Source organism: Maniola jurtina, chromosome 2 (assembly GCF_905333055.1).
Source record: "Maniola jurtina chromosome 2, ilManJurt1.1, whole genome shotgun sequence".
Classification (NCBI taxonomy): Eukaryota; Metazoa; Arthropoda; class Insecta; order Lepidoptera; family Nymphalidae; genus Maniola; species Maniola jurtina.
Window position 1 is genome coordinate 13,963,766 of NC_060030.1, and position 26,931 is coordinate 13,990,696.

Here is a 26,931-nt window from a genome sequence, read left to right on the forward strand (position 1 = left end):
TTTTTTTTTTTTTCTCCATCAAGCAAACATTTAGTCTTTCTACCTATCCTTCTAAACTAAGTTATGTTCACTTGTGTTCGTCTGCATCTAAACAATTTTAATTGTGCCGTTTTGTGTGCCAATTGACTGTATAATGCATTATGACTGTTTCACGGTAGAAAATAAATTGAAATCTATAGACAAGTGGCGCCATCTGTCGCTGAGTAGCTGTAGCGCTAATCCAACTTTAATATAGATGGCGTTTTTGCCAAATACGTTCAATTTTTAAGTATTTTGCTAACGAAATGTTTTTTAATTAAACTTTAAGGGGATGATTTGTTAAACGTCAAATAACTTTTATCTAAGGAATAACTTTGAGGTTTTGACATTTTTCTATAGGAAACCTGTCAAAATGTCAAATTATTCCTCAAATAAAATTTATTTGACCATTGAAAAATCGGCCCTAAATTAATTAGAGCACAATAAGTTTCAGCAAAATTAACTATAGGATTAGAGAAAATAATATACCAAGTTGTAATGATTAATTCATATTTTATTTATTTAGCAGACTAATCTTTGTTTTAAATACCTATAGGTACCTATAGGTATTTAAAACAAAGATTAGATACCTATAGGTACCTACAGGTACCTATAGGTATTTAACACATATTATGTGATATAAACTCTACTGATTGTATCTATACATATAATAAAATTGTAGAAAAGTGTCTGTACAATGGAAATATATAAAAAAAAGTAGCAGGGGTTGTTATTATATCGATGCCGAACCCAAAATTGTAATTAATTTTTTTTGTCTGTTTGTCTGTGTGTTTGTGCACGCTAATATCAGAAACGGCTTATTCGATTTAGATACGGTTTTCACTAATATATTGTAGTAAGCTTCACTTAACATTTAGTGTTTATTTCATGTCAATCGGTTCATAAATAAAAAAGTTATGTCAATTTAAAGAATCACGGCGAACATTTTTAACGTACTACACGCCTCGCGCCTGAGCGTCCGTGGCTATAGAAAGCGCGCTCAGAGCCATTCCACGCGAACGAAGTCGCGGGCACAGCTAGTAGTAAATAAAGTGGCTTTGTAAAATAGGTTTCATCTTTACGCAATATTTGTTACCGGCCCGGATAGCTCAGTCGGTAGAGCATTGGACTTTTAATCCAAGGGTCCAGGGTTCAAGTCCCTGTTCGGGCGTTTCTTTTTTTTTAAGTTAGATTTCTTTTAAAGATTTAATTTGTATAATAAATTGAATTAAAATTAATTTTAATACAAATTAATTATATCATATTTTTGTTTCAAAGTTATCAGTATGATTTTAGCCCTGGACCCATCATGAGATAAGTAAGAAATGTTTGATAAAAAATTATAGGTAAATTTATACTTGTTAAATTTACTTTTTACCAAGTTAAAATGTAAATTTTATATAATATGCATTTTTTAATATATATATCTTATGTTCGAGATTTTTAAATAGTTTTAAATATGTAGCGCCATCTATCAGACTCGCTTAAAATCAAATGTATTAAGCTTTCGTCCACGTAGTCTTCTACTAAGTCGCCACTAGAGTGCAGTCTACTAAGTCGCCACTAGAGTGCAGCACTTTGTTTTCAAGAATTCTTTACTGTACATGCCTTCTACATAGATGTCGTTAGTAGTGGTGAATAAGCACGAATATTATCTGAATTCAAGTAAAAAGTTACTCGTGGCCAGAAGATTCAATAGCTGTAATCCCAGCGCTTTCCATATAAGTGTAGTTTGGTTCTTTTTTCAATACTAGCGACCCGACCCTGGGTAGCTTATTACAATTTCTGTAGGGATCTCTATTTTTTTTTTTAAATAAAATAGTCTATGTTTTTCAAGAATAATGTGGCTTTCTACTGGCGAAAGAATTTTCAAAATCGGTTCTGTAGTTCTAAAGATTACCCCTACAAACAAACTTTCAAACTTTACCTCTTTATTACATTAGTATAAATAAATCAATCATACTCAGTGAAAAATTCACATTATATAAATCCATGTAACTTTGATAATATATTTACTGCACATTTTTGCGGAAATCTGGTAAACTACTGGTATTTGCAAGATTTCATTTGCAGATATATTTCTAAAAAATTTCACTGAGTTTGACTATTACTATAGTAAGTTAATATCAAATTGAGAGCCAAACAACATTACATGTAACGGATTACTAATCTGTGTTACGAATTAACTCTTCTTAATTTCAAAGATAAAGAAAGAAAAAATGCAACGCTCAAGGAAGTTAGATCTAGAAATTGAGGGCCTAAGTTTCTACCATTCCAAGGCTACGATAAAAAGCGAAAGGTTGAGTCCAGTACACTAACTGCTATCCATCCATAACTATTGATTGACAAATTATAGGTAATTTGCTTAATATTGGATAATAACCCGGAATAATGCAGCTCTGCAGTCCGCGTAAAATTGCGTCAGCTAATGTAATACGCACGCGTTGCGTTACATTACGAATGCTTTCATTACACGCATTTTGCCTATTCACTCCTATCGGACGGGTTTCGCTGAGTTTATTACATACTTGCAAATTACTGCTCTAATTCACCTTTTAGTTGGCCATTTGTTACCTTCCTTAATATAATATAGCTCTAGAGGTAAGATTAAGAGGGGTCTCTCCGTCACTTGCTCCATACAAACGTAGTTCCAATTTCATTTGAATTCAACCAAAGTCCATGAAATTTTGCAGACATATTCTAGAAACTAATATCTATGCCTGTGATTTTCCAGATTTCTGTTAAAATATTCGGTTTCAAACTTACGCTGTCTTAAAAATTGACATACAAATCTTTGAGCCCCTGTAATTCTAAAACTACATATTTTTAGAAAAATCTAAAACACCACAGGCACAGATATTAGTTTCTAGAATATAGGTCTGCAAAATTTCATGGACTTTGGTTGCTTAGTATTCAAATGAAATTGGAACTACGATTGTATGGAGTAAGTGCCGGAGAGAGCCCTGTTAAGAACATGGACGAATAAAAGAGAGCGGACTACTTGTTTCTAAGAAAGGATTGAAGCACTGCAATGGTGGCGGTGCAAGTATGTGTGAGTAAAATAAACAAAAGTAATTAATGATGGTTTTTCCTTCTTCAGGTAAACATCCTCCACGTTATCCATTATACTATTTTATAGATAAACATAATATTGAATAAATATTACAACTTTGATAGAGCAGTCTGTAGTCAATTTATCAGCAACGCCTCTACAAGGCCTTGTGCTTGAAGCTTATGAAAGTAAGAACGTATCCCCAGTATCGCGAGTTGAAATCTGGGTCACCTTAAACTGTTGCAATACGTAAACTTCTTATCTAGGCAATATACAACTAGTTGGAAAAATATAACCTAACTATAAAAACTGCACCGGTCTTGTTGAAGCCTTGAAGGCCAGCAGTACAATATCTATACAATAGTATATCTATCTGTACAATCTCAAACTCACTTTTGGTGTAACTTTAATAAATAAATCACACTAATATTATAAAGGCGAAAGTTTGTATGTGTGTGTGTGTGTGTGTGTTTGTTACTCCTTCACGCAAAAACCACTGAACGGATTTGGCTGAAATTCAGAATGGAGATAGATAATATCCTGGATTAGCACATAGGCTACTTTTTATCCCGGAAAACCAAAGAGTTCCCACGGGATTTCGAAAAACCTAAATCCACGCGGACGAAGTCGCGGGCGTCAGCTAGTAAAAAATAAACAAACAAACTTTTTATTAGGAAACAATTTAACGTTACTAATAACACATGAAAACCATGATGCTGTAGGTATACAATCCTCATTTACTGTATAGTTAGTCATTTAGTTATTTGAAACATCGTTAATAGTTTACAAAAATCAAATTATTAATTATATTTAGCTGAGATACCTACTTATTAAAATTAGATGTTTTTTTTTGATTATAATTAAAGATATTGATTTTGATTAAAATTAGATGAAAAACCTGAACTTTTAAAACTTTTTGGTTTCTTAAATCCCTTTCAATAATCCCACTATCAACAACCACCACCTAGCCATGAACAAGTTCAATAATTGCCCTTTGCAAGTCATTACATTAGTTACAGAAGTTTCTGCTTAATACTAGGGCAGTTATATCTTCATAACCTATATTCTATACTCTTATCGAGTCTGATTGTGTGTAACAAAGACTTTAGCTGAATTCAAACGTATTTCACTTTTGACTTTTATAGCTGCCCAATAGATACAGAAGTGTTATTTTAGTATCGTTTCCAACTTCCACACAACACAACAACGACCGAGGATTTCTTTAACAGTTAATTTGAACTCTTCAGACCGGCTCCGTTCTTGAAAACTCGTTAATGGGCCCCATTCAAGGTTTATTTATGATTTTTCTTGACTGATTTCCCATTTTATCCCATTTGACTCCCATAAAAATCTAAGATGGAGTATTTGAAGGTATGTAAAGTAGTCATCTAGTGACCTAGAATGTTGCTTCATTTCTTAGATTTGTTAACTGTTCAGTAGATTTATACATCTATTGAACAGCAACTCTAGAAACATACAGGCCCGTGATAATTATTGCTTGTAAACATTTGTGAAATAAAATATCCTGATAGGTGAGATCTTAGCGAAGCGTTAAAGTCATTTTCTTCATCAATAATCATATTTCTTCGTCCTACCACCATCGCGTGTACTGTCGATTTATTTTTCTAGAAGTATCGTAGACAAATGAGCTGCTATATTTCCATCTGTCTCATCAGAATTCCTTAGTTTCATTTTACCCTTAATACCTTACGATTGAAACAATATACACAAATCTAAACAATTAAGTGGTTTTAAAATATGCGATTACCAAGCATTACGTTACTAATTAATAGGAACCTAACACCTACCTACCTATACCTAGTCGTGTTCTGTGCTAAAGTCTACGGGATCGTAAAATCTCGCAACGCTACCATATTACAAGTCCGATTAATTTCGCCTGCACGTTCGACCTATGATATTTGCATATCAAAATACTAGCAACAAATACATACCTACAACGAAGGTTACCTACGCTCTACAGTAAAGCGCGCACGCGCCAGTTATTATTTGCAATTGCAAAACTCCACTTAGCATCAAAGCAATGCGTCTTTGCGTGTCAAATGTAAATTACAGCTATTATGGTGATTGATAGGGCCTAGGAAAACTCCCATGTTGCACATGCCTGCCATTAGGCCATTTAGTTTAATGCTGTTGCAAATATTTACGTTTCCAAGAAACTAGATGTAGATATACACATACTCATAATACTTTGTAAACTTCGAAGGGATTTGCTTCCTCTTCTACTCTATTTCAAAAGACGATTTCTAGAATTTGTGTTTCTTTATGCTTAGTATCTATGACGTAAGAATGAACATTTGTCTTACTTGACTATGCATCACTCTTAATAATAATTATTGTTTTTATCAATAAGATAAACCATGCTATCCATAAAAAGGTATTCAAGAGAGAGATTCGTTAAACATGACAAAAAATAGAATATTTCGAAAACGACAGTAAATTGGAGCTGGTCAACCTCACCCAAGAACTAATAAAGATTAGTATTTGGGATTCAATTCTTGTACCTCAATAAATGATTTTCCAATTTGTATGACAATTAATTATTTTCGTATTTAGCCTTTCCCAAATAAGAGGAAAGTGATTTATTTATGAACCTAACCTAAAGTTGTAAACTAAAGTTAAACAAAAAGAAAACTCTGGATAACTATAGATACATAGGAGATCGTCAGAGCGCGAATTAATTCCTTTGTCGATATGAAAATAGCAGTGCAAGATAATAATAGGTTGCATTTATTGGTCATTGCGAATGTGGAGCAGCATGAGTAATGCCATGGTGTTTGCTGACAATACCTACCTATTGTTGCGTAAACTGGTTGTCCTTCCTTTGCTCTCGATTGGCCTTTGCTTTTGATATTATGAATTATGGTAGATATCTAGATTCTAGATTGTAAGTTCGATTTCATAAATCTTGAACATTTACCAAAGCGCTGTTTGGATAGAAATATCAGTTAAACATTATGATTTGAGAATTAGCTTGTTTATGACCGTTCTTTTTCTTTTTTCTCCATGAACTTTTAAATATCGAAGAAAGTTGGTTTGAGTGTCTTTTTCTTTGAGGCCTCAAAACCTCGCGATATCTTACGACAGAAGTTAGCTCTTGTTTATTTTAGTGGCTTCTAGATTATTATAAAATCGTCCTGGTTGGCATCACTTGCGGATAGTCCATGTATTTTTGTTCTTCACTATCTGGAACGTCGGCAATTTATGAAAGTAAAATAAATAGCTCCATGTCTGTTACTTCTATCTACTTATCTTACTAGCCTCAAAAATATATTTTATCGATAATTACTACATGACTTATCGATTACTGTGCGCTTCACTAGTGAAAGAAGCTCCCTTCAGGAAGTTTTCGAAAATATTTTCTAAAATATACTCATTTAACTTAGGACCCCCTAAATTATATTTCGCAGATTTTTTTCATAATATTTGGAGTGCTAAGTGCACAAACGTCGATCCCAGAAGTCTCTCAAATAAGCAAAACCTAGAAGTTAATCAAAATATTTTATCTTAATAACGATCAACGAAGTAAAATCGAAATCATTGAAGTTGTCACTCAACTAAACAAGGTGAACAAGCTATGAGTTAATATTGCGAAGTTTATCAAGTAACTAAGACATAATTCAGCCGATACCGATCTCGGAACCTGTTCAATGCATGGCCGTTGGCAATCAGACTGTAGCCAGGCGGAAGCGCATTCTGATAATAATTGTGGTAGCTATCCCCACTATTTCCTGGTATTCACGTGACGAATATACATCACATGTGTTAAGACTCGCGTGTTAACCTTGCTCGATTACCTACTGCCCTTTATCTGATACCAATTAAACTACAGAAATATGATTGAAAGTACATATCCATTTAACTAACTGAAGAAACGTTTACACGGAGGAAGCTCCGAGATAAGCAACTCTTTCGTAAGTATAACACGAGATGTGTGACACAATTTAAGAAGTAAACGCTTTTCTTTCTTTCTAACTTCATGCCTAAATACATATATAAATTCGGATCTATTTCGAATGTCCTACAAATAATTCAGGACAGTTGGTCTTATTGATTTATTTTGGTTGAAGCAGCCACCTACCTGGTAAATTCCTTTACAAGGTCTAGAAAAGCTATTATTATTCTCATTAAAAAGTTTATTCTCTGTTTTCAATTAGCTTAATTAGATATTACCATTTTTTTATAAACGTTTTTTCTTCATTTCTCTCTTTATATTCTAGACCAAATTCATTAGGTACTGACCTGTATCTACTGCTGGGCTTAGAAGCTTTTAAAATGTGATTTCCGCCACATCTTCATACAGTCATTTCCTACTGTAGAAGCATTAATATTGCTGCCTTTTAACTAAAAAAAAAAAAGATTCCGACGAATTGAAAACCTCCTCCTTTTTTGGAAGTCGGTTAAAAAGCCCTTAAGTGCAAAACATATTTATAGAGGTATCGCCAAACAACGTAGGAATTTACAAAACATAATGCTACGTAGAGGACCAAGGTTTTTAGTCAGTTTTCAGTGTGGTCTTACATATTATTTTTAGCAACATTATATAGTTTTATTGGATATCTTCGTATTTAGCGATAGTTAAAAATATATTTTTGCACTTAACAACGGCTTTTCAGTTAAAGGACGGCAGCATATAGCTGTTTTCGGTTATTGGCGAATAAGGTGACACAGCGAAAATAAATATTGACCTAAAATATTGGAGCTAAAACAATATTTGCTATTTTCAACCTCAATAATGCCAACCTAATCTTAACTTCAATAATCAAATATTTGTGCACCAGTGATAAATCTTTCATGTTCCAATTACCGCTGATAAAAGTGGTGATACGTCAGTAGGTACCCCACATATAACTGGATCGAGAGCTACATCCGTCTAGTTAGTTGACTCACCGTCGTCGATCGGGTGATCAGCTAAATTAAAACTAATTGTCTTGCGTTTTTCCTTTAACACATGTGTTCATGCGTCAGTTGGCTTAGATTAATTGTCTTTCAGGCTTTACCTACCTATAGTTGGAAGATACTTATCTTATTCTCCTGTTTTTGCTGTAAAATATTTAGAACCATTCTGAATTTACACTGAAATTCTCTAATTGATTGCCGGGTGTATATGTGTGTGGGTTTTTTGTTTCTCTTTCACGCAAAAACTACTGCATGGGTTTGGCTGTTTGGAATGGAGATAGATTATACCTTGGATTAACACATAGGTAGGCTACTTTTTATCCCGTAATCCCGTAAAAATCTATGGGTTTTTCCATTTTTTAAACATATATCCACGCGGGCAAAGTTGCGGGCATTATCTAGTTACTAATAGGCCATAAGAATTTGTTGATATTTCTCATCTCTCACGAAGATAAGGTTTAAGAAACCAATCCCAGCAGTAGTAATATAAGCAGGTTGACAATCGTTTCGATATAAATCTCCGAGTGAACGATGTGACGAAGGAAGTGCCTATAAATGTCCCGATACTAGGTGTTAACATGATCCATTGTGATGTCTCGCGCCGACACGCTGAGGCGGATATTGTAGAATATGTTTTGCGACTAGTGCCTGTATGTATGCATAATCTATTATTTTACCCTTGATACATTTAGATTGTAGGCATTTGATGGTACCATTTGTGCGCATGGGTTTAGGTTTTTAAAAGTGCTGTGGAAACTTTTTGATTATCTGGGACAGTAAATTTATATCCATGTCCTTTCCTGGGATACAACTTTACAAGCTATCCCTGTACCAAATTTCGTAAAAATCGGTCAAACGGGCCTAAACAAAGCGAAACGCTAAATGCGATATGGTTAGTATGGATTTGACATGAAATTAAATTATAAATATGACAGGTTAATTCACTTATCCGAGTATGCCGGAATAGTTTTGAATTTCGAACTCGTCCGTGGTCCTTATTCATGGGGCTTTGCAGGCGACGCGGTGCTCAGGAGACTGCACTAAACTTGCTGCCCTGCCCGGATCGTATGAGCGGTCCCCGATAACTAATTGTATGCAATTTTTATTGCAAACTCCGTGCGTTATTTGTATCCATGCTCTCAGTCCTGTAAAAAAGAATTACGTCATCCCAGCGTACCATAGATATTAAAACGGTATATTGGTGACAGATGGGACAAACAGCAAAGGTCAAGACCGGAAAGACCGCTAGGCTACCTTCAGCTCTAGTATTAAAGGTCAAGTAAACAACTAGTAGAAATAGAACAATAGAGATAAAAACACTTTATTTGTTCACAAACATTTTACATAACTCACATAGGTTCGCAAATACGATCGTATTACAAGCAATCTCTACCAACAACCTCATTTATGTTTAAGCGGGATTCGTATCCGAGGGTGCATTTGGTTGGATTTGCAAAATTTGGATTTTTAATAAGGCCTTAATTACACATAATATTATCGCTTCCTTTGGGCTGTTCACGATGTTTTCTCGCACCTTAAACGCGTGATGAATATGGCATGATAAAATGTCAACTGACTACTCATTTACGTTTCATTAAATGGGTGTATTTAATGAAACGTAAATAAGTAGTCAGGGCCGCAAAAAATCCAACGTTCCAACTGCTACGTGCTCTATCCAGTAGCCAATCATTGCTCATAATATTACAGCTGTGATAGTCTAGTGGTAAGAACGTCCGCCTCCTAATCGGAGGTCGGGGGTTCGATCCCGGGCACGCACAACTAACTTTTCAGTTATGTGCGTTTTAATCAATTAAATATCACTTGCTTTAACGGTGAATGAAAACATCGTGAGGAAACCTGTATGCCAGAGAGATCTTCATGCTCTCAAAGGTGTGTGAAGTCTGCAAATCCGCACTGGGCCAGCATGGCAGACTATGGCCTAAACCCTTCTCATTCTGAGAGGAGACCCGTACTCAGTAGTGGGGCGGAAATAGGTTGATCATGATGAATATTAACTAAAGCACGTGATAAAGATTTTGCTATGAAAATGTTACTAATATAGCCGCTCTACCTTGTAAGTCTCTTTAGTGCGATCCCGTTCAAAAAAGACCATTCCATTTCGCAAGCCCATAAGGAAGAAAATACAGGTCGTATATTTCCCAACTCCACAAAGTCTACTTATAAACTGGAAACAAACAGTAATTGCCCTGTAATTTTGTTAGCCGTCTAAATAAATGGACCTTTATTACTAAACTCACTCACTGGATGTATTAGAAAGACATATAGCGCGGGTGCACGCAAACGACTGTGTTAACGTGCCTATTGCTGAGGATGAAATTGTAACACAACTTGCTGTGAATCCTGCAGATTTACAACCTAGCTACGGCAATAAAATGAAAGTTAAAGCTTACAGGTTCTAGCTTAATAAACATTTGAATCTTATTTTACTACGATGTTACACAAATAACTAAACTGGAAGATTATATGATTAACGGTCTTATTTTTAACCCCCGACCCAAAAAGAGGGGTGTTATAAGTTTGACGTGTATATCTGTGTATCTGTCTGTGGCATCGTAGCTCCTTAACACTAATCAACCGATTTTAATTTAATTTTTTTTTGTTTAAAAGGTGGCTTGATCGAGAGTGTTCTTAGCTATAATCCAAGAAAATCGGTTCGGCCGTTTGAAAGTTATCAGCTCTTTTCTAGTTACTGTAACCTTTACTTGTCGGGAGTGTTATAAATTTTTAATTTACATGTAAGTACCTACCTGCAAAAAATAATGAAAGCAGTAATTTATAAGTTTGATTTGAGGAATTTGATGCATTCTTGTTTGTCATCACTACCCATGTTATAAATGTGAAAGTGTGTTTGTTTGTTTGTCCTTCAATTACGTCGCAACCAATCGTCGTGATATTATGCATGGGTACAAGACCTATACCCCATGCATACCAGACATAGAATACCCTTTTTAACCTGGAAAATCAAAGAGTTCCCACGGGAGTTTCAAAAACATAATTCGCGGGAATTTGCCGGCATCAGCTAGTATTAGAATAAATTCAAACGGTAGGAAGTCAGAAGTACTTAATTGAAATTAACCATGACAGGAAATTCATCCAAATACAAAAGTTTTCTGAGGACAGTGTTCAGACGAATAAATAACCAAAACCGAACAGCTTTACGGGACTATAAAACGAATGTAAGGTCCTCACCATACCGCAATGCGGAATCGCATAAATAACGTGTTTAGCACATTTAGCAACCGCCCGCGAAACGTTCAGCGCAACAGTTAAGCCGTTTGACTGCCCGCTAATAGTGCAACCTGGGAAATTAACAGCCTGTTGACATAACACGACTGTTTATTGCCGGTCGTCTTGCCCTTCTTAACCCCCGACCCAAAAAGAGGGGTGTTATAAGTTTGACGTGTGTATCTGTGTATCTGTCTGTGGCCTCGTAGCGCCTAAACGAATGGACCGATTTTAATTTAGTTTTTTCCGATTCCTTTGATGTCACCTGTCTACTTTGTGAAGGGTCTGCCAACGCTGCACTTTCCAGTGCGAGGTTGCCAGCACCTTGGGACCTCAATGTGTAACTCCATACAATTTGGCCCTTAGGCCTACCTACCGAATCTATACTGACACTATGACTTATACCTAAATGCAATTCGCAAGACATACGTGGAAAAAACAAGCATAAGAAAACGTGTCGTTGGAAAGAAGCTACGATTTTTTTTTATTAAGAAAGATGAAAACGGAGAAAGTCGCGAAGTAAAGTGGCAATGAGAATTAAATGAACAAGCATTGGAACAAGGAAACTGCAAAAAGTTTACGATTTTTTTTTTTTTTGGAAATTCTAAAAGGTAACTTCACAGCAGTTGTAATAGGCAAACTTTAAAATAAACGGTGATTTAAGAATATGCTACTTAGAGATATCTAAATAAATAAAGACTAAAATCGTAGTCGTAGTAGTAAATGTAGTTTCAGGAACTTTTAAACAAACCGTGATTAAAATATGACTAAACGTTTAATAATAGCGTTTAGCATAAATTGTAACTAAACGCCTGCATCCACTGATTCATCGGCGGATGTTTGATAGGGAAGCCGGGAGATAAACAATATTGGCGGATATTATCCGTAATGTTATCGGTTAGGCACCGACCTCGAACGTGTTGTGCCGCATTTACCCTACAAACAGGAATTAGGTTCAATTCAAATCTTAGCAGCAATCACGGTCTGTTCTAAATCTAATAAATAATAAGTAACTGACATACCTACCTCTTTCAGGTTAGCCCTTTTCCATCTTAGACTGCACCGTCATTTCCACCATGTGAGATTGCAGTCAAGGGCTAACTTGTATCTGAATTAAAACATATTATACTAACTAGCTTAAGCCCGCGACTTCGTCCGCGTGGACTACACAAATTTCAAACCCCTATTTTACTCTCTTATGGGTTGAATTTTCAAAAATCCATTCTTAGCGGATGCCTACGTTATAATAGCTAAGTATTTGCATGCCAAATATCAGCTCGATCCGTCCAGTGGTTTGAGCTGTGCGTTGATAGATCAGTCAGTCAGTCAGCTTTTCCTTTTATACATTTAGGAAAAAAATTGGTTGTCTGTAAAGTCGGTTTACTGACGATAGTTGAACGTGACAACAAAGGCCGATTATGCTTCTTTGTCGCTCGTTCCGCGCTCTCGCTTGCACTTCAAGCCTTACATGGAACGCCTCAAAGCGAGGTAACGCCGCATGAGTCATGTTTTTTCGTGCTCTCCGGCTCTTATCGAATTATAAGACGTTGTCACGTCAAAATATTTGTAAACTTCTGACTTCTGTTTCTGCTTGAAGTAACAAATGTAAACCGTGGAGGATGATTTAATTTCATTTTCTCAGTGCTGGAACTATCTTACTAGAGACATTTTACTAAGACCTCCTTATACTTTAAGATTAGGCGCATAGCCTATAATCTATATGTTTCACTAAGCTTGCATTTTGCTTCACCGAAAATCTGTTCCTTCATCGAACTAACGCAGAAGAAAAGAAAGACTTCTTCAAATATTGGAAACCCATAGAAAGTAAACCTTGGCGTCGCGTCCCTTATAAAATATGAAACATCTAAAAAAATCTGGCGCCGAGATCGAAATAAGCTTCCCGAACAAAATAAACGAGTAACCTCATTTAACATGAGATCTTTTCTAAGAGCATTGACATGACATGCCTAAATTTGGAAATAGCCCCTCATTTCCCATACATCCCTCAAACGCGGTCTTCGACCCGAGCTAATGGGTAAATAGCGACAAGTCATCAGTCATGCATGAGTCATCTGTTTGTTCCTCGTAAGCTACCAGAGTTCAACGCACGACCCTACCCTTGCGACCTTGGTGATGGGGGTGCTTCCGATCTCATTAACTTTGGTTATCGGCTATGGTGCGTCTATCTCTGCGTTGTGTTATGCCTCATTGTAAAGGGTCGTGACCCCTTCCTATTAATCACATAGTGGTAAGAGTTTTCTTGGGATAATAATGCGATGAGTTCCCAGAACCTAAATACATACAACATGACTAAGAGAATGAGATTTTGACTCCTAAGTTTTTGTAGTTATTATCAGATGTTTGTTATAATCAGTTGTAATAGTATCAGTTGTTGTTGTTGTATATTACATTGTTTTACCTGCATGAGTTGTGTGTGCCCGTAAGTGGTGTGTCACACTGAATAAGACTATACTATTGTATTTTTAAGTGTTTTGTGAGCATGCTGTGGGCGTACCTTAAAATAATAAATAAAATAAATAAATAAAATAAATAACCGGTGTAACATTTTCACCGGGGTACACGAATAGTTTAAATTCGGAACTCCAAAGTTGATCCCCCATCTAGTTATCGACTTGGGTCACCGTTGCTTAACTATCGCAATCGATTAATATGGTTGTCACAAGTAGGCCACATGGCTCTTTGACCCGAGCGAATGGGTAAATAGCAAACAAGTCATCAGTTATGATTCCTGAGTCATCTTTTGAGTCTTCGAAAGCTAACAGAGTTCAACGTAGGTAGTCGTACCTACGTTGAGTCGTACCTGCCTTTGCGACCTTGGTGTTAGGGGTGGTTCCGATCTGATTGTTTGGTTATCAGTGCGTGCTAAAGCGTCTTTAATTACGAGTATAAACCTTTGCGTGTTTGATTAAAATCTGTGTTTCTGTCTTTAGTTTCAATATTCGATGTAACCATAGTGATAATCGCAATCTTTTCGATTGGCTGACACTTCATATTATTTACTCAAATACAGTTTTAGCATGAATTTAGCCTATAAATAATAACATTAAAATTAAGATATAAGTAGTACAGACCTAACAGCCACCTTGTGCGGTATATCAGATCTAGTAGGAAATTTAGATTTACTACCCTGTGGAACTTAGGTCTACATCAGTAGTTTTCTATGTCCTCTTGTCTTTGCCACTATCTTGATATGGTTTCACGAGAGTCACTCTTTTAAGATGATCCTTAAAACTGACTTAGTTTTTTAACTTAAGTAACATCATCCTCATCAACCTATCACCGGCTCACTACTGAACACGGGTCTCCTCTCAGAATGAGAAGGGTTTGGCCCTTGTCTGTCACGCTGGCCAAGTGTGGATTGGCAGACTTCACTCACTTGAGAACTCTTAGAGAGGTTTCGTCACGATGATTTCCTTCATCGTAAATTAGCTGATCCAAAATCAAAACAAAGAGTGTCTCTCTACAGTTATTGAATGGTACTAAAAACGTCAATTACCACTCCCGTGAGATAGAGTAGGGCCGATACAAGAGTAATGTTATTTCCGAGCACCTGTGAAGGTGTTGTGGGCGGAAAATCGGCAACATTAAATTACGGTCCACTGTTAAAGTTGCCACTAAATGTCAAAAGCGTGCAAAACGACTTGTTCATTCAATTGTGCCTTCGGTATTTGTTACACTGAGTAAATTTTTGAAGTAAGTATTAAATACTATGTATGATAAGGGAATTTTTTAAAAGTTTTATCAATCAATCAATGACGACTTCCTTCTTCTCACCCCTCTATTTCCAATTTTTTTAAACTTATCTATCGATGTTTGGCTTAATGCTGACTGTACAAGCGATTCGGTGGCCAAAGTGGAACGCTTAGACAACTTTATCGGCACGCTGTTGACCGTGAGCAGTGACTATAACTCCGTAGATCGCTGCAAATGTTGTAATGATCTCATTACATCACAACAGACTATTATCTCGATCGCTGTCACACTGTCTTTCCTTTATCTATTAGATCTGTATCACTATAGCAATAACTGCTAAGCCTATTTGTAATCCGTAATCGCGGACACAATTCACTTTCAGTGTCGTAAAAGGCTGTACCTGGTTGCTAGTTAGGCCGCGGATATTATCATAATCTTGTACAACATCATGAACAATAACTTTGTCTATTTGTCTTTCACTTGTACTCGTATTTCTATGTTGGAGATCTTCTTTTTCTTTAGATATTTATGGTATTACTAGCTGATGTCCGCGACTTCGTCAGCGTGGACTAAGTTTTTTAAAAATCCCGTGGGAAATCTTTTTGGTTTTCCGGGATGAAAAGTTGCCTATGTCAATTTGCTCGACGCAAGCTACCTCTACACCAAATTTTATATGAATCGTTTAAGCGAATGGGCCTTTAAGAATCTCGTGGGAATGATTTGATTTTTCGGGATAAAAAGTAGCCTTTGACCGCCCCCGGGATAAGCCAAAGCTTATAAGGGATAAGGGTAAGCTAACTCTGTACAAAATTTTATCAAAATCGATTACACTGTCGGGCCTTGAAAAGCTAGCAGACAGACGGACGCACTCTTGCATAATATAGTAAGTATAGTACGGAATTTGGATATAGATTGACCGGAATTTTCTGATTCAGATTCATACTTGTGACAAGTTTGTAGTGTTATATTAGTTTTTTTCTTATATGCATTATACATTTAGTTTAGTTGCGCTAATACAAAATTCGAGAGGCTAGAAAAATCTATTTGGGTTCTCTCTCTATCTTTCCCGTCAGTTTGTCATGAGTCATGCCTGATGATCGTAATCACTTCCCCGGCGAATCAACGTCTTGCATCTTGCGTCCTTCCATCGGGTTCTGTTTTTAGTTAGCCATGTGTAAAAGCTAATTTTGCATCGTAAAAGGTAAGCGCGCTAGTTTCCTTCAGTTAGTTTGATCACCGGATAGGAGATCTTCCTTTTGGTCTCTTATTTTCTACTTTTCCAATCATAATCTTCTTCTGTTATCAGATGTACATGTGTGTCTGGGTTAGACTTGTTTTGAGCTTTTCATACAGGCAACCCTTTCGCTGATGGTACATGAGCAATAGACATCTATTATGATAGCTACAAAACTAATGGTCTTATAGTTTGAAATGAAGTCAACATTATTACTTTATGGGTGAATTTTCTGTCAAATGTGTTTAGTCACGAGAATGCTCCATTAAAATCCGATCAGCAGTCAAAGTTGTGTTAGCACATAAAGTGTGATGAAATAGACCATATCAGTTTTTGTCACCTATTGATTACATACAGTTTGTAAGATTTAATATTTCTCAATACATTTGATACATTAGAGTATAGTAGAGATTCTAAAAGATATATTTCTTGATAGTTATGATAATATTGAATGCCTTTCCGGCTTCTGTTTCTCCTGTTTTTAACCCCCGACCCAAAAAGAGGGGTGTTATAAGTTTGACGTGTGTATCTGTGTATCTGTGTATCTGTCTGTGGCATCGTAGCGCCTAAACGAATGAACCGATTTTAATTTAGTTTTTTTTGTTTGAAAGGTAGCTTGATCGAGAGTGTTCTTAGCTATAATCTAAAAAAATTGGTTCAGCCGTTTAAGAGTTATCAGCTCTTTTCTAGTTTTCTTGTAGAAAAGAAGGTTAGATAACCGTTAGGTTCATAATATTATGTCAATAGACAAATGTCAAGCTGTCAAGATGGACGTTGTCTAAATACATAATTATTTATTTGAAAATGATGTTTTGCAAAACTCAAATACTTTGGATCGTCGGGGGTGTTATAAATTTTTAATTTACACTTGTCTATAATACTGGTACCTTAAAAAAAAAGAGTGAATAGGCCTTAGACTGCATCATCTCCTGTTTGGTGTGATTGCAGTCATTCCAAGCCTACATAGTTAAAAAATTACCTTTGTGTTGTCAAATTGATCGACTTTGAGGTTATAATATAGAACGTCTTTATAACAACTTTATAATAATTTTATTATTAACTTCTACTTACCTTTGCCTTTCATAGATTTCCGGGCCTATAATATGTATCAATTTTCAGTATCACTAATGAATATTTCAGTACTATACTGTACTGTAAACGTGGTCGTCTGCCTTCCTCATCAATTACATAAATAATTATATTATTAAACATACTTTTTGAATTCATAAGTTAAAAATACATAATTATACTCAAAAAAATCGTATTGCATTTTGATATCCTTTAAATAACCTTAATAGGTAAATTAGTTACTTTTCATCTTGCCATTGTCACATTCCTATCTAGCCATCAGTATTTCTTGAAACCGTACTCAATGTCTTTAATACAGTAGCATGATTGCGGTGACAGAAACCAGAAACGATAGTAATCGATCAAACCCCCGCTGTTAGAAAGTTCATCGACCGGCCTTCACTCGTCGGGGTGTCTATTTACTAATCACATTAGTGTCCCTTTACCAACAATACACACCCGTTTGGTGGTGCTTGTGTCATATTATAACGTGTCGATAGTGTGCACTTTATACAAACTAGATAATAGATATGTGTCGTTGTGGGTTTTTGAAATAACTAAACTAAACCGTTATATGATTTCAGATAACGCTCTACTTGTCATAATTCTATCTATTTTTTCAACGGTGATATATATAGTATAATACAAAAAAAATATCAAAACAAAACCGACTTAGGAATAGACATACATAGTTATTAAAATAATTTGTAAAATATGGCAATTGATTTAAGTAACCATTGTAGCCCATAAACGTTTTCTCTTTCCAAGGAAGCACAAATACTTAGTTGGATTTTAAATAATTTATTTTCCCTCTTTTCTGCGAAGCTTCATAAACTGCATGATCTTTATCTATCTGATAGCTACCTAGCCTGATTGAAAATTATAAATATGTACGCAACACGTTTTAGCGTGTCACTTAATTCGTTGTTTATTACCTAACATAATATATTAAAAAAAACTTTCTGATAATATGATGAAACATTGAGAACAAAATGATAACATCAGTAGCAATCGGTTTCACTGTTAGTTCCTCTTATTGATAAGAGTTTGGAACGTAAGCACGATCGTGTAACGTGAGTGTGGAACAGAAGTGATGATAGTGACAAATGACAGTGCAGTCTTAAAATGAAAAGCTAAATAATACATAATTCTTTCTATTGTACCAATATTAGGTTTAATTTCTATCTTCAAATTCAAAAAAAAATTCAAAATATTTTTATTCAATTAGACTTTTACAAGTTCTTTTGAATCGTCAAAAGCATCTACCACTGGTTCGGAATGCCTTTCCTACCGAGAAGAACCAGCAAGAAACTCGGCGGTTGCTCTTTTCAAAGATTTGATATACAATATTATGCCAAGTATAAAAGCAATTGAAGTCCTGCGCTTTGCTGGAGCGAATTGTAGGTCAAATCCACGCTTTTTTATCATTTACATAATCTTCAATTAGGGGCAAATAAACTGCCATACATACATAGACGGCTTCCACAAGGACTGAACAAGACACTCCTACAAGCACTAACTCTTGCCTGAATAAAAACCAACAAGAGTGACAAGAATCTATAGGTAGATTTCAGTGCTATATTCGATAGAAGCCTGATACTTCAGAACAGACATTTTTTGTTTGAGATTGCGAGAGTCTAATAGAAAATGCATCATCCTGAAAATAATAAACTCAAAATTTTGGATGGAGGACAGGAGTTGACCACGTGGTCAAGCGTGGAAGATCTGAAAGTGACGAATTCCCTAAAAATAATAATGTCAAAATGTTGTTTATTACAGTAGCAATTATAATTATTAAAGCGGAGACAATCGGAATAGTGACGGCCAATATTATGGACGGTCGTTACTTGCGAGGCGAGGGCAGGAGTTGACCATGTGGTCAAGCGTCAATTCTTCACACTCAAAACTGGAAGTTTTGAGTGTGACGAATTTTCTAATAATAATAAAGTCAAAATATTATTTATTACAGTAGCAATTATAACAGCGGAGACAATCGAATTAGTGACCGACAGTATTATGAACGATCATCATTCCCAGGCAAGGGCGGGAGTTCTGAGAGTGACGAATTCCCTAAAAATAATAAAGTCAAAATTTTGTTTATTACAGTTGCAATTATAAAAGCGGAGACAATCGCATTAGTGACGACACTATGCACGATCCTTAACCACCCACTGCGTACGAAATTGTGCTGATGACGAATTTGGTACAGTTAACATCGAATACATATATTAGACTAGAGGATGCCCGCGACTTCGTCCGCGTGGATTTAGGTTTTTAAAGATCCCGTGGGAACAGTTTGATTTTCCGGGATAAAAAGCTGCCTACGTCAATTACAGGGACGCAAGCTACCTCGGGACCAAATTTTATACAAATCGATCAAGCAGATGAGTATTTAGGAATCCCGCGGGAACTATTTGTTTTTCCGGGATAAAAAGTAGCCTATGTCCTTCCCCGGAATGTATCCTAAGTCTGTACAAAATTTCATTAAAATCGGTTCAGCGGTTGAGCCGTGAAAGCGTAGCAGACAGACAGACAGACAGATAGACAGACAGACACACTTTCGCATTTATAATATTATTATGGATTAATTTGTATGGCTAATTAATCTTCGAATATAACCCTCTGGTGATGCCACCTTTTTTTGTACATCATGTTAAACTATTGCTAATTATTGGGAACAAGTTTCGCAAGTACATATTTTATGGTCTTCTTGAAGTACGAGGTTATTCAAAAACTGATTTCAAGACAATCACAAAACTTTGACGTCTAGAAATCAAGCCGTTTAGCTACATTGTTGTTTGAAGACAGGCATTAAATTGGTTCTTGAAAAGTTTTAGCAAAGTTTTTGGTCTTCTTGTGTCCAAAAAATTGTATTATCTCCCACTAAAATCTGATGGTAACTGTACCATAGCTGAAATTAACGTGGAGTAACTCTATTTTTAATTTTTTTAGATCGTGAAACATCGAAAAATTTCTAATTCTATTTTTATCTGATGTTTATTATATTTTAAATGAGAGCGCGTGTTGTTTTGTCTTTCAATCATGCTGCAACGGAGCTAACGATCGACATGATTTTTTACATGGATATAGCTAAAGCCGTAGATAGTGACATAGTACTTTTACATCCGTATTCACAAACGTTACTATGAGGTCTCATAGTGCGCTCGAACGCACAGTGTCTGTTCCACCAATCAGATGACTGTATCACGTCAATTTACAATGATCTGATTGGTGGAACCTACACTATGCGTTCGAGCTTACTGTGAGACCTCACAGTAACGTTTGTGAATACGGCCGTACATCTCGGAAAATCAAAGGCTAAGAGCGCACTTTGACTTTGCTCAGACTTAAGAACGGGACAGCGTTATACCGCTGGCATAAATCTGTCTCGTTTTAACTTAAACTTAAGTCTATAAGCAAAGTCAAAGTGCGCTCTACAGATTTCCACCAAAGAGTTCCCAGGATTTTTTTAAATCCACGCGTATGAAGTCCCAGTCTGATGACTGCTAGCTGATATTTTTGCATTCTAAAAATAAATCTAGTCTAAATCATGCAAAGTTGTCGCGAATAAGAAAGATGCAAAAGTTATGTTCAATAAATCTTCGACTAAGTCCTTGTCGACTATTTCCGAATGGAAACCTACATGTAGTGGCTCCGTTGCAATCAACATTCTAATTTCACGCGCGCGAGTAATTTATTTAATCCAGATTATGCGAAGATGTCATCTGGCTTATGTAGGACACGATCCTTCTCTATTTGATTCCGTTGTGCTCATAAAACTAATTTTATTACGTCAGATTTTATAACTTGCGTAACTTTTCCATCATGTTTTTCTGACGTATTAAGAATAGCAAAGCTTAGCATTCGTTTTACTGTTAATAAGGGCATATATTTGTTTTAGAATGGATTTTTTAAAATTATCCATCATTAATATAACCATCATCAATCAACCTATTGCTGGCTCACTTCTGGGGTCTCCTCTCAAAGTGAGACTTGGAGAATGAGTTTGATCCCGTAGTCCCTTATATTATACTATGTATTTTTGAGTCCAATATCTATTGGTTATGCGTAAGTTCTTTTAACTACCTATCGCAAATTCTCGCTTAGGTACTAATCTCCGGAAGGCAGCTCATTTTTCTATGAAAATTAGTCATTCCTGTATTGATCATCATCAAGTTTTATTACTATTCGTATCGGTAAAGTTTGGAACTACTTACTGCGAAGATAGCTTCATATTTTTGGGATAATCTTTGAATAAACCGGCATAGTCTCGTTCTTTCCAACACAGAAAATATAATGGTGACGTTATACAAAAATTTCAAAAAAATAAAATGAAAGATCCTAAAGCCTTTTTCACAGAGAATATTTTTGAAAAATTTGAATTTTTTATGTCTGTCAATTAGTGTACGAATTAGTGTACGACCATATTAAAACCATTTTCTCTAGTCTTGTATGTAACAAGTGTAAATTAAAAATTTATAACACCCCCGACGATCCAAAGTATTTGAGTTTTCCAAAACATCATTTTCAAATAAATAATTATGTATTTAGGCAACGTCCATCTTGACAGCTTGACATTTGTCTATTGACATAATATTATGAACCTAACGGTTATCTAACCTTCTTTTCTACAAGAAAACTAGAAAAGAGCTGATAACTCTTAAACGGCTGAACCAATTTTTTTAGATTATAGCTAAGAACACTCTCGATCAAGCCACCTTTCAAACAAAAAAAACTAAATTAAAATCGGTTCATTCGTTTAGGCGCTACGATGCCACAGACAGATACACAGATACACAGATACACAGATACACAGATACACACGTCAAACTTATAACACCCCTCTTTTTGGGTCGGGGGTTAATAAAATAGCAGTGGCAGACAGTCTGTTCCTAATAATAAAAATAGTGTCAGCAAGTGATATGAAAGTTTCCTCACATCATAATGTCTCATTCGCTTTTGTCTTTACGGTCTTTTTATGCGTTGTCGTAATATATTTTCGTCGAGGTTATAGTTAGTCTATTTTTGTGCTAGTATTACGATGTACAATGTCTAGCATAAAATAATAACAGGAGACAACCTGCAGCGTAACAAACTAAATTAACATGCGTCCAGCGGTGCGTGGCGTTAAAATATTAAACTTTTTTTTAGCTCTCGTATCTTTTCTCTACCTCACCTATTAGGTAGCTCTTACCTTCTACCATGACCGACACTTATTTGACCTTGCTGATGGATCTGTTATTATAATCTGTAACAGCGGTTTTAGTAGGACAATTTTTCAGAGCGTGAAATATCAATGATTCGCCTAAAACTGCTCATAATACGCGGTTAATGAATTCTTAAAAATACAATTTATATTCATTGATACGTGAAATAAGAAGAAATTAGTTTTACTTAAATTTTATGATTTTCTTCAAATTAAAATGGAATATAAACCTCATCGTTGTACCGAATAAAAGTTAAAACTTTCCGAATTTACCTATCTTCCACGAAAAGACGATTTATTGATTTTACATTTGGATTGCCTCTCAATCGATTATTGTAAATAACCCGTGTTTACAATAAAACCGATTTAGCACAAACACTCCTGTTTTACCGCAGAAACGAATAATATCTGAGAATCAACATCGTTTATGCATACAGAATTCTAATATAGCCAATATTAAAAGATCTTTACAGCTGCAAAGTAATACACCTGTTCAGTTAAATTCTAACATGATTATGCGAGGGATGGAAGGTCACATTTCATTGGTTTGTTGTACCCATGCCGCGGTCAAGGTGAGCTCGGCGCCAGGCCGGAGCCGATGCGAAAATAAACAATGAGAAAAGTTGAATAATTTAGCGAATCTGCTAACTGTTGAGAGTTGGAGTACTTCGGCCACCTTATGAGAAATAGCAAATGTGACCTCCTGCAGGACATTATTCAGAGGAAAATAGCCGGCAGAAGACCACCTGGCCGAAGAAGAACATCGTGGCTCAAGAACTTACGCCAATGGTACGGGAAGAGTACCCGATCTCTTTTCCGCGTAGCAGCGTCCAAGGTGCAGATAGCCCTAATGGTTGCCAAACTCCGGTAGGAGACGGCAACTGTTCCCAATGTCAGAAGTCATATCGGCTTCTTTGTTACTGAAAATTTTGCGGAACGAAATCCATAATATCACTTAGCTATATCATAAATGCGGAGGTGTGTTAGTTTGTTATTATGGTTTGTCTTTCAATTATGTCGAAACGAAACAACGAGTCGACGTGATTTTTTTGCATGGGTATAGTTAAAGACCTGACATAGGTTACTCTTTATTCCGGAAATTCAAACTTCGAAACTTCAGATTTTGCATGCAGATTTCCTCTATAGAATAGAATAGAATAGATTTCTATTCAAATAAACTTTTACAAGTGCTTTTGAATCGTCAAATAATTTACCACTGGTTCGGAATACCGTTCCTACCGAGTGCCGTATAACATAGACTTTCCTCTGTAACGTAATAGGTACGTCAATATCTTCAACGTAAATACTCAAAATAAAATTGCTTCCTGATCATGAAATGCGATGCAAATAGTATCGTGTGCGAGCTTTATCCGTCCTTGCCTGTCGAAGCTTGTCAGATTCACTCAAATTCAAAACCACCTGTTGTCGCTCATATCCACAGAGATTTACAGAAAGGTAGAACAGCCAATGGGAATATTTTAATGAGATTTTTAGATAATACGTAGCATTCTACGCTGTGGCGACAAAAATATGAACATAAATTGACTTTTGACTTAATTGAAGAAAATAAGAATATATGACTAAAAAGCTAACTGTTTATGCTATGATTAGCTACAATTACGAAAAGTTGAAATTATCTAAACATGTTGTCTGGTGTGCAAATTAAGTTAAAAAAGCAGGTTTTACAGTATGAGCATTTGCAAATGGAAATAATAATCCGGTATAAAAATTAAATGAATAAATAAATTGATGTTATTTTTATATTATTAATTGTGCTAAGGTTTTACTTTAAGCCCTAGAATTGATAATAATAATTGGAATTACATAATGTATTATATTAGGCACTTCTTATTTGCACTGTCGTGTAAAGATAAGAACCAAATGTTGCCAAATGGTCTCTTTTTCTTGGTGCATAAGTTTTGCCCTTTTTATCATTAATAAAAAGTTTGATATCATTGTCATGCCTAACATTGCACAGCTTGCGCGTCCAATATTAATTTATATTCCAGTAGATATTTTCCGCGGTAATTTCAGTTTTGGACCCATGCCACACTAGCATACCGGCATGACACTGTTATTAAAATTCATGAAACATGATAAACGGATGGATGGTATTTTACACGTGCAAAGCACATGGTTCTCTGAAATTAGACACTTTGATTGGCCGCTTGAAAATTAATGATTTTGAATTGATATCGATATAAACATTAAGTATAAAACTTATAGGTACGTTAATCTAATTACTGTACAAAGCATGCCCGCGGGATGGCAAATGGTGCCAAGAATACTGGCAACATTTTCACGCTAAGCAGCCTGGTGCGAAAATTTATATGCTACCAATTACAATCCGGGTAACTTTAAAAAAAGAGTGAATAGGCGAATGCGTCTTATCGTACCCCACATCATCACTTTCCACCAGGATTGATTGTGGCCATACCCACACGAAAATGAGCCATACCCTTTGTCACCAAGTGACCAGATGAGGCGAACGCTGTGAAATAAATATCTCTTAGATTGTAAGGGTTTTTTTAGCACTAATACAGATCTATTAGAGCGCACCTTAGCTTTGGTCATGTTTGACTTTGTCTTAATTCTGAGCTTACTAACTAACTCGTCAAAGTACGCTCTAAGGATCCAAAGCTAAAACTCCAGAACCCCGGGGTCTCATAACTCATTAGATTTTAATAACAATTTTAATTAGAGTTCAAGTAGAAACCAACTAACTTAGAACATACAAACATTTTTATAATAATATGAAAGACAGATTCAAATTATATTAGCTACCTACCTAATCAAAACAAAATCTTCAACCTAGGAATTTGCTGTCGGCATTAAACCGAGGTCCTCTGATTTTATTATTATTATATCTCAGATTTGACAGAGCATATACATGCAGAAATAATGGCTAGCTGACCTTCGTAATTTCACAACTAGGGTCGCAACTAACGATGATTTATGTATTATGACCTACAGTTTGAGGTACTCTCAGAGGCACGGAAGTTTGTTAATGATCTAATTAACTAGGTTATCACAATCTGACTCGTAAGGGAAGAGGAAACTCCTAACTATATTGTCAACATGCTTAATCACTACCTTAAAATAATAATAAATAATTAGAAGTTAGAAGACGTACACTTGGTTGAAATTGTCATATAATAACAACATTAAATAATTTACATAATCTATACTAATATTATAAAGAGGAAACCTTTGTATTTTTGTATGTTTGTATTGAATAGGCTCAAAAACTACTGGATCGATTTCAAAATTTCTTTTACCATTACTTAGAGGGATTCTTCCGAATCCGTATAGGCTATATTTTATCCCGGAAAATAGATAGGATTTTTCGTGGTAGTGTCCACCCGTGCGAAGCCGGGGCGGGTCGCTAGTACTAAGTATATTAATTTAAAAATAAACAGATACAGCTTAAACCAAATAAAACAGGCTGTAATCTAGTAAACAAAAACTAGTATTTTCGTGGAAAACAGATGTCACGGAAATGTTTGTATTGTACCTATCTTATTGCGTCGTATTTCTTTGCGGAAATTTAAATTTCAAATCAAGGTGACGTTATACTATTAACAGCGACTATTTTCAGTTCACTGTAGGCATGTTTCGGACGGGGGCTGTATATTATACTGAAATGTACCCACACAAAAAATCGGCAAATTTGATGTACAATTATTATTATTGGCTATTTGACCCGTTTAGCCGCCCGTGTTCCTTCCTGCCTGGTTTTTGAACATCTTACCTACCTATAGTACCTATAAAAGAAGTCTACGTGCTTAAGTAATCGTTAAGGTTACCTTTTATTTACCATTCTGTAGAACAATTTGTGTCATTCAATTCGTAGTCTTTCTACAAACAGGTCAAAGTGGTCTTGATGCCGAAATAAATGCCGATTGTTATAGCATTTAACACTCTACGGTGCCAATAGAAATTGGGAGTTGATGATTTTGAAAAATCAACTTTAAACTTTAGTAACAAAGTTTCTTCTGTTTTATTACATTTTTGTGTCGCATTCGCTTTTAAGGCGAACATTTTAAGATTTGCAACGTTTTCATTTTAAGAGTGGCTGATTCGGAACTTCAGAATTCGGTTATGTTATCGTCTACTTATTGTTCACGTCTAATTATAATATCAAACAAAACATACAATTTTTATTATACCTACTAAGAATTAGCGCTATTAGCAGTAGTATTTTTAAGACTGCATCTTTGTGAGAATCGAGCCATTCAAGCAGTCACCATAAGAATATTGTATGTATTATGAAATATGGTCAGCCACAAAAATCCAAACAGGTTATCTTTTCCTTTGCATTGATATAAAAATAAAGATTATTTTAAAAATAACAAGTAACAACAACTGCAACATGGAGAAACCTGAGCTTACATAATTCATTTTGGTCTTTTATGGCAGAACAGCTCGCCCACTTTACCAAGGGTTATTAAAGAAAAATTACGTAAGGAATACAAA

The 26,931-nt window shown here is 35.6% G+C and overlaps 1 protein-coding gene and 1 non-coding gene across 4 annotated transcripts in view; both read left to right on the forward strand.

Annotated features, from left to right (window-relative positions):
• LOC123874131 (protein bunched, class 2/F/G isoform-like) overlaps positions 1-26,931 on the forward strand; it is a 195,877-nt gene that overhangs the window by 63,603 nt on the left and 105,343 nt on the right. The window lies entirely within an intron of this gene.
• Positions 1,117-1,189, forward strand: Trnak-uuu. The gene has a single exon. It is a non-coding gene; the product is annotated as a tRNA-Lys (tRNA).